Source organism: Octopus bimaculoides, chromosome 11, assembly GCF_001194135.2.
Source record: "Octopus bimaculoides isolate UCB-OBI-ISO-001 chromosome 11, ASM119413v2, whole genome shotgun sequence".
Classification (NCBI taxonomy): Eukaryota; Metazoa; Mollusca; class Cephalopoda; order Octopoda; family Octopodidae; genus Octopus; species Octopus bimaculoides.
The window spans coordinates 66,148,386-66,158,427 of record NC_068991.1 but is presented as its reverse complement, the minus strand read 5'-3'; the positions used below and the strand labels follow the sequence as shown (position 1 = coordinate 66,158,427).

Sequence of the window (10,042 nt, the reverse complement as noted above, 5' to 3'; positions counted from 1 at the left end):
TATATATATATATATATATATATATAGATATCATTTCCATGCGTGCATGGGTAGGACAGTTGACAGGAGCCGGCCAGGTAGAAGACTACCCCAGACTACTATGTCTGTTTTGGCAGGGGTTGGACCGCATGTATACACACACACCATCATCATCACCAACCTTTTAACATCTACTTTTCTACTTGTGCATGGGTCAGATAGTCAACTCTCAATTTCAAACAGGGTATTTTGTTTCCCAGCTGAGATCTGTCTTGAAAGTAATGCAAAAGTGGGTATAATTTGTTTTATAAATAGACATAGGTCATTAAAATTGCACATGTTGGTTGAGTATCTCTTTCTTCCATGAAAACAATGAATAAACGATGATGATGATGATGATGCATGTGCTTGTGCATACAAGTTTATAGGAGTATATGTACATATGTATGCACACATATATGCATGTGTGTATACATTATCATCATCATAATTTAATGTAAATTTTCCAAGCGAGCATGGGTTGGATGGTTTAACAGGATCTGGCAAGCTGCAGGACCATGTTGAGCTCCAGTATCAGCTTTAGCATGGGTTCTATGCCTGGATGCCCTTCCTAATGCCAACCACCTTACAGACTGTACTGGGTGCTTTTTTTCATGCCTCTGGTACAAATGAGGCTGTCAAGTACCTTGCAAGAAAAGAAAAGAACACGAAGAAGGGGGAAAGCTCCTCGACCACAGGGGTGTGGCAGTGGAATATTTGAGAATGGTAGAGAGGGACATGTTAGTGATATTTGTGCTCCATGAAAGTTGTGAATTACAAGTAGTGTTATGTGTATTTACATCAACCCAAATGCTCAACTGGTACTTATTTTGTCGATCAGAAAAGGTTGAAAGGCAAATTCAACCTTGACAGAATTTGAAATCAGAATGTAAAGATGGATAAAATGTCACTAAGTGTCTTGCTTGGCATACCTACAATTCTGCCAGCTCACCACCTCTTTTTCTGTCTCCTACACACTCACACATATATGCACATCATCATCATCATCGTTTAACGTCCGCTTTCCATGCTAGCATGGGTTGGACAATTTGACTGAGGACTAGTGGACCAGGTGGCTACACCAGGTTCCAATCTGATTTGGCAGAGTTTCTACAGCTGGATGCCCTTCCTAACGCCAACCACTCTGAGAGTGTAGTGGGTGCTTTTACGTGCTACCGGCATGAAGGCCAGTCAGGCGGTACTGGCAACGGCTATGCTCGAAATGGTGTATTTTACATGCCACCTGCACAGGAGCCAATATATATATGTGCAAGTATTGCATCATCATTATCGTTTAACATCCGCCTTCCATGCTGGCATGGTTCAGTCTCACTCTGTGCCACTTTCGGCATGTCTTCCATAGCTCAAGGTCAACTGAAGCCTTATGAGTGAATTTAAATTCGATGGAAACTGAAAGAATCCTGTTTGTGTGTGTGTGTCTGTATGCACTACTTTGTCTTAACGGTGCATGCTGAGTGTCTGGCTTTAATTCTAGAAATGTTATCTTGCTAGGTGAGTGTTGGTGCCAGGAAGAGAGCATCTGGTCATAGAAAAATCCTCCTCATCAAATTTCATTTGATCCTTGCATTTATGGCTAAGTGGATGTTAAAGCAAAAATAAATGTGTTTACACACTCACACATGCATGCACACACACATATATACACAAACATACTTGCACATAGTAAGATTGAGGAATGTGGACAGATTGTGTGGCATCAGGATATTTAGGGATAATTGGTCAAGATAATGTAAATTATTTAATCAATCAATGATATCTACAATAATTGGATTTAAGTAAAAAAGCAGAAAATAAAGACTGCAAGCATTGTAAATATTAATTTTAAAGACAAAAACAAATAGAATGGCACTAGTAATTTTTTTTTTTTTTTTTAACTGAACGATTCACTCCTTGAAATTACTTAACAGTTCACTCATCAAAACAGGCCACAGACAAAGGAATGTTCGCTTAAATTACAATAATCTAAAACAAAATAAAAACAGAAAATAATGGTTACCTCTTACTAAAATATACATATTTCATTTGGTCTCAAATTGCAGATCAGTCAAGAATGATGGATATTGTAAACATTGTTTTTAGAAACACAAGATTTTATCTTGCTTTTAATTACTTGGTGTACAGACTGGACAAAGCACAACTTAATACTTTATGCTTCAAAATAGCTCACAATTTTATATTACTTGTTCAATGTTCATGTGCTCTTATGTGATTTTCTCTGTGTGTGTGTTGATGTGTCTATACAATTTGAGAACTTAAGTGTGGTAGTATGTATATGTTTCACTCTTCTTAATTTTGCATATGAATTCAATGTCATGGCATGTGGTGATGCATATGTGGAATTATTATTATAAGAGGGGTTATCATTACAGTATATGATGCACGATAAGGTAGTTTAGATGCTTGAGTAATGTAATGAAGTCTGAAACTCTTTCTGGAGAGAATTATTGAAATTTGGATTCATCATTTAATTTCTTGGTGGACCATATTTTCACCAGTATTTGTTTATTTTTTTTATCCATGTTAGTACATATTTGAAAAATCGGCTTTACTTTTACAAGTTCATTCAACTAGTCAGTGACTTTAAGTGATTTTGATTTATTTACAACATCATATTGAGGCTATGGAGTCACAAAGCAATTATTAGCTTATTTAAGGCCAAGATATTAATTTTGGATTTGGATTTTTGATTTAAGCTCTAGATACACTGTCACCTATAAAAAATGTTTGTAAGAATAAACTTAATAGCCATGTACAATGTAATTTTTTTTTTTTTTTTTCATATAATATAATGTCATCTTTCATTCACTTAACCTGTCTGTTGTGAACTCTTCTCTATGGCCAGACATGACTACACCAGATTGGAGCCTGGTGTAGTCATCTGGTTCACCAGTCCTCAGTCAAATCGTCCAACCCATGCTAGCATGGAAAGCAGACGTTAAACGATGATGATGATGATGATGATGAATGACATTCGTTTACACCAATCATAGAGTTTCACACACAACAGGTTTTTTTTCAGTTTCCATCTACCAAATTCACTTACAAGGCTTTGGTAGGCTTGGAGCTACAGTAGAAGACACTTGTGGGATTGAACCTGAAACCACGTAGTTGGGAAGCAAACTTCTTAACTTATACAACCACACTTGAAATTTCTTACGGAAAGATTCTGGATAATATTGCTTGTAGTAATATATTCTTTTCATATTCAAAAGAAGCAGTTTGAATAACAAAAATGTTAACTACATTGCTAATGATAATAGAATTTTTTTCTATCTCCAAGTAGTAAATTCTTAACATTATTCTATTACTGGCTCCACCTACTCAAAAATATTTCATATTTTAAATTACAGTTCTTGGTAATTCTAGGATTACAAAAATTTAGCATTTTTCAGGCTTTGTAGTAGAGATGTCTGAGAAGTTTATTGAAGTGAAAAATCTTTCTCGCGTTCTACCGGAAGCTTTTATTTTTTTACATGTTTCAGTCAATGGACTGTGGCCATGCTGGTGCACCATTTAAATGGTTTAGTTGAACAAATTGACCTCATTACATTTTTTTTTTAAGTCTTGTATTTATTCCATCAATCTCATTTGCCTAACCATTAACTTACAGGGATTTAAACAAACAACTCTGGTTGTCAAGCAATTGGTGGTTAAACACAAAAGCATATATACAACTGGCATCCACAGTTTATGAACCAAATTCACTCACAAGGCATTGGTCAACCTGAGGTTATAATAGAAGACACTTGCCCAAGGATCTGCATTATGGGACTGAACTCAAAACCACTTAGTTGGACAATGAGCTTTTTAATCACACAGCTATGCCTGGGAATATTAACATAATGTCAAGATTATATGATGAATGGTGTTCAGTTGTAAACGTGGAAATACATTTTCAGGCACTTCTGTAACATGATGAAAAACATTTTAGTATATAAGATGTGAGACAAGTTATTAACATCGTAAGTGTTCATTCTCTTGTGGGTCAAAGAATAAATCTAAATATTGTAAATATGGATGGATGTAGATGTATGTATGGCTGTGTGGTTAAGTTCACTTTTGAACCACTTACTGCTGAGTTTGATTTCATTGCTTGGTACTTAAGACCACTTCTGTCATAGCTTTGGATTGGTTAATACTTTGCAAGTGAGATTCATTAAATGAAAGCAGTGTAGAGATGGTGTATGTGTGTTATATCAACATGAGAAAGGGCACTTTCAAACAGAAATACCCTGCAGGATTTCACGACCAACCGTGTTATCTTCATTTGTGCCAATGTGCACTTCACTTTTCTCTCATGAGACAGAGGAATGATGAAATAAAGTACTAGAGTCAATACGATTTACTAAAACCCTTAGAAAGTTGTGTCCCTGCATTTCTGCTACCCAATGACTGTAGCCTGTTGAAGAAAAATTGGTGACTCACTTTAAAAACGAAGTTAAAAGTTGGAAAAATTATCATTTGAGACTACATACATTTTAGTGTTCAACCCTTTAGCACTCAGATAACTGTCAAATGTGATACTTATTTATATACATGGTTTTGAATTAATCATGCATTATCTCAGAGCTTTGAGATTTCAATGATATAATTGCATATTTTTAGAATGACATTGCAGGGTAGATGTGAGAGGCCAGATCCGGCTGGTTTGAACATAAAATGGGTAGAATATTTGACCCAGATTTGGTCAGTTTAGATGCTAAAGGATTAAATTTAATTAGAATTTCATAAGTGATCTCCAAAGTCTTGATTATCATCGTTGTTATTTTAACATCCACTATGTTCATATGGGTTAGATGAAATTTGTTGAGTTAGATTTTCTAAGGCCAAATGCCCTTCCTGTATATTAGTAATTCAACACATAGTCTACTCAGTAGAAATAGGACCGTTTGAGTCATTTTAACAGCTTATTTTATTGCTTATAACATCTTTGTTTCAATGCTAATATTATTTGGATAGGTTTGCTGAAAAGTGTATTCTAATCTTTTCAATCTTGGGGCATATATAAACTTTTGAGAAGATTGTATTTATCTCATCACGTTTATATTTACATTTTTCATGCTGGCATGAGTTGGATGAGGCTTATTGAGACAGTACTCCACTGCCATACTGCTTATCCTGTTGCCAATCTTTACTTGTTTCTCAAAACTCGTGTTTTCACGATACTGCTGCTAACACTTTGAAACTGCTGAGCTTCAGCAGGTACTGGTTATGGGCCATTTTTGCTTAAATGGTGTCGATGCAAAGACATGTGGAAATAAACATTGACAGGCATTTGCCCATGCATGATCCCTCCTCTCTCTCACTCACACACACACACACACACACATACTTGGATGTGTACAGTTTCTGTCCAGTTTTACTCACAAGGCAATAATAGAAGATATTTGCTCAAACTGAGGATGGGATCTGAAATGATGTGCTTATGTAGTAAACTTTATAGCATAGAAGTCATGTAGATGTGTGCATGCATGCACACATGCACATAGAAATGATATCTAATGGAGGAAAATATAAAGCCAAGTCAGTGACCCACTTTTGTTTCCAAATTGCAGTGATTCTCTTTACTTAGGCTTCTAAAGCTCTTGGGAAATATCTTAAAGTAATGGTTACTGTTATTTCTTTGTCATGAAAGCATGCTTAAAACACAAAATGACATCATTACTTCTCTCTCTCTCTCTCTCTCTCTCTCTCTCTCTCTCTCTCTCTCTCTCTCTCTCTCCCTCTCCCTCTCCCCACAGTTCAAATTATCATTGTCTTTACACATGCTGTATCTATCAATTTCTGGTACTCTCAGGGGTGACTCTGTAAGCAACAAAAACTGCATTAATTCAGTGTTTCCATTTCATAGTCCAGTAATATTTTCCTTCTCAGCAGCTGCTGGTTCTCTACAGAGGAAAAAAAAAAAAACAACTGTACGATGTTACCCATGTATATGGAATAGTGCACTTATCACATTTACTTGCTTATTTGACTGCATTCAGGAAAAGTTATCATGAGAATACATTGAATTGCATTGCTAATAACTGGAAATTCTCAGGAAATTGAAATGTCTAACAGGGTTTTCTAAAGTTTGTGTATGGGTGCTAAGCACCAAATTAAAAAAAACAAAAGTAAATTTAAAACATAGAAAGGAAAATTTCTCATCATCATGGCTGTGGGGGTAAGAAGCTTATTGCAATCATGTGATATCCGGTTTAGTCCCTTGGTGCAAACACCTTGGACAAGTGTCTTCTAAAATAGCCATATATGCTTCATTTTGCATGGTTTCTGTGGTTGGGTGCACTTTCTAATGCCAGCCTCAGATAATAGTGGATATATTTTACCATAACACTTGCATTTGCACATTACAAATTATAGTGAATGCATTTTATCGTGGTACCAGCACTAGAGGTTCTTGCTCCTGAAAAGACTATGGTATCTTTTCCAGCCTATGTTGTCCCACTTCATGCAAGATAACCTGACCAAAAGGGTGAACTGAAGAGAGAGAGAGAGAAATCAAGGCAAGAGGTGATAGAGAAGGTTGTAATGGAAGAGACTAATAGACCAATAGACAAGTTGATTGTTGGGTAGGAGATTGAATAGAAGAATGCATGGGCTGCATGATAGCGAAGTAATGTTTGAGAGGAAGAGAGAGAGAATAATGGATGTCAGTGATGAGTGGTAAGACTGGGTACTAAGAAAGGTGGTTGTAAAGAAAGAGTGATGGTAGGAGAAATTGAGTCTCAGACTTGTGTTAATAGAGATGTGGAGTGATAAAAAGTGATGGTAGAGGGAACTGAATATATGCAAATCCGATACCTTACCAGGTACTCAGTTGGCATAACATAGTGATAGGAGAGAAGGTGAAGAAGAAAATGTTGCTTCAACAAAATGGGTGACTGGTCCAAATCATAATCATCATCATTTAACGTCCGTGTTCTCTGCTTGCATGGGTGGAAAGATATTGTTCAACACAATGTCCTCCATTTTTATATGCTTGTATTGGTTGAGTGAATTTTCTCTAGCGCAGCCTGTTGCTATTCATTGCAGTCCTTTGTTATATCCCTTTTTTCATGGTTCAGTTTCTTGAGATGTTTTCCAAGGTCCTTTTCTAAAGTCTCATCTACACTGGGTGATCGATACTTAAATCACACAATGTCAAGTCAAGGAGTCACAAACACTCTCATACACATATGCATACATATATATGTGTGTATGTATGTATGTGTATATATGTGTGTGTGTGACATTGACAAGTCAAAAAGATGATGAAACATCAATGTCTGTCATTGCAAAAAAAGAAAAAGGGATTTGATGTGAGTTGTCTCACTTAGTTATGACTTGCTTTCAGGTGTTTTTACACCAAGGGCATTGAGAATATAATACACCTAAAAATTGCAGCTGCCCGACAAACTAACAATACACACACCTCATGTATGTGTTCAACTTTATATATATATTGTTAAACATCCACATTCTATACTGGCATGGGTTGGAAGCTCATCATATATGATGGGCTTCTTTCAGTTTCCATCTACAGTCGGGCACTCTTTCTGTTGCTAACCTTCGCTTGTTTCCAAGTAATGGTGCAATTTTCCCTGAGTGCATCTTGGGCATGTTTTCACAACAAATAAAAACAGACACTGTCTATATGAAGATGACATTGTTTATGCACCATATATGATGTGCTTCTTTTAGTTTCCATCTACCAAGTCTACTCACAAAGCTTTGGTCAGGCCAGGGCTATGGTAGAACACACTTGTCCAAAGTTCCACAAAGTGGGACTGAACTTGGAACCTTGTGGCTGGGAAGCAAATTTGCTGACCATACAGCCACAAGCAGTGCTTATTTGTATAGTATATGTATGTGTGTGTATAGATCATCATCATTTTAATGTGCATCTTTTCTTTGGCAGCTTGGGTCAGTCAAGACTTATTGAAGTAAGTTTCTTACAGCCAGGTACTCTTTCTGTTGCTAACCATCACTTGTTTCCAGGTAATGGTGCAATTTTCCCTGGGTGCAACTTGGGCATGTTTTCACAACAAATGTAAACAGACACTGTCTATATGAAGGTGACATTGTTTACACTGCACACAGATAGTCAGACACATTACCACAGCAGAATTAATCAATGACACCATTTACACTGTGTGAACAATGAGAAGGCACAAACACACATATATCCCCACACATGTGGGTATGTTAATATAGGTTGAAAGGAATGGTTAAGAAGATAGATCTCTGCAGTACTCCATTTTGGAAGTGTTTTTTTCCATGTAGACAACTTTTGGCAGCCTGACAAGAAGTTAAACTAACTATTGTTTCGTTATTTCTAAGGTGTGGTCGAGTAATTTTTGTATGAGTGAATAGTAAGGAATGGAATCCAAAGTTTGCTGATGTCACTGCTGATTAGAATGGTATGTGTAGGAGAGGGTTTTTTTTTTTTAACCTTTGCCAAAACAATATATTTTCTATGTTAGGTTTGTGAGTTGGTAGTTGAGTGTAATGACCTGGACCTATGTTGTGATTTGCAGAGGGAGATGTATGGGATAATGATGTCAAAGGTTAACCAGTTGGAGTTTTTGAGGGTGTGTATAGAAATGTGCTGGGCCTGCATGATGTTATATCACATAGAATACTATTTATTAATTTCTGCTGATTCTTTGAAATTCACCACTAAGGTGTTTTCTCCAATTAAGAAAAATATTTCATTGAGAATTTCTTTGCATGCAGTGTTCAGGACATTACTCTCATGTCACTGATCCTGTCAACATCAGTTAGCATCTATTTTCTATTTTGGCATGAATTGGATGCTTTAACAGGTGGTGGTGAGCCAGAGGACTGCACCAAAATCCATTGCCTGGATGCTTTTTCTAATACCAACTACTTTACAAACTGTACTAGGTGCTTTTTATGTGGCACCAGCATTAGTGCAGTTACTGAGTAATTTGCAAGACAAAGGCGCCTTCAGCTGAGTATGGAGTAGTGTAGAGGTGGTTTTATGCCAGGTGGTAGAGAGACAGGAACATGTGTCTTGCTGTAGGGAGATATATAGTTTCTTCAGTTGGATTGTATTAGGAAGGTGGGCTGTAACAGACTAAAGTATGATTATATATATATATATTTTTTTTTATATTTACATATACATACACACACAATCGTGGCCAAAAGATTTGAATATTTTTTTTTTTTTAAATTAGAATTATTATGCCCAAGTACAATTCAATTCAAATATATACAACGTAGAGATATACTTACCTGTTAACTGATTCAATGGTTCAATATCTAGAAGAAGAAAAAAATATCAGGCCTATGTTTCAAACTTTTGGCTAAATAATAATATATTGCAAATTAAATATAACATTGAGCATTTAATATAAAAATTCTAATTTTCAGACCTATGTTCCAAACTTTTAGCCACCACTGTGTGTAATATATAAATAATATGTGAGTATATGCATATATACGTACATGTATGTACATACCTACATCTACATGTATATATATATATGCATATCTGGATACAGGACGTTGCAAAAAACGTGGACAAAATGATAAACAGAGCACGGAAAACAACAGGGGCTACATAGAGAACATTTACTTCATCAGCTGCCAATACCACATTGGTGGATATTTCTTTATTTGTGAATTAAGGCTATCATTGGTTTCATGTTAAGAAAAGTAGCAAGATAGTCTAACGTCTTAACAATTTTTCAAGCTGATCGCATGATGGAAAGGTGTTCCATTTTGGAAAACATATCTGTGTTTGTGTGGGTGGATGTATGTATATATGTGTACATGTGTGTGTGTGTGTATATATGTTTTTGTATTTTCATGTCCAGGAGCGAGATCGTTGCCAGTGCCCCTGGACTGGCTTGTGCGGGTGGCACATAAAAGACACCATTTCGAGCGTGGCCGTTTTCGTGCGGGTGACACGTAAAAGCACCCACTACACTCTCTGAGTGGTTGGCGTTAGGAAGGGCATCCAGCTGTAGAAACTCTGCCAAATTAGACTGGAGCC

General features: G+C 36.4%; 1 protein-coding gene across 4 annotated transcripts in view; it reads left to right on the top strand.

Moving 5' to 3' along the window:
• LOC106879711 (CLK4-associating serine/arginine rich protein) overlaps positions 1-10,042 on the top strand; it is a 102,171-nt gene that overhangs the window by 5,978 nt on the left and 86,151 nt on the right. The window lies entirely within an intron of this gene.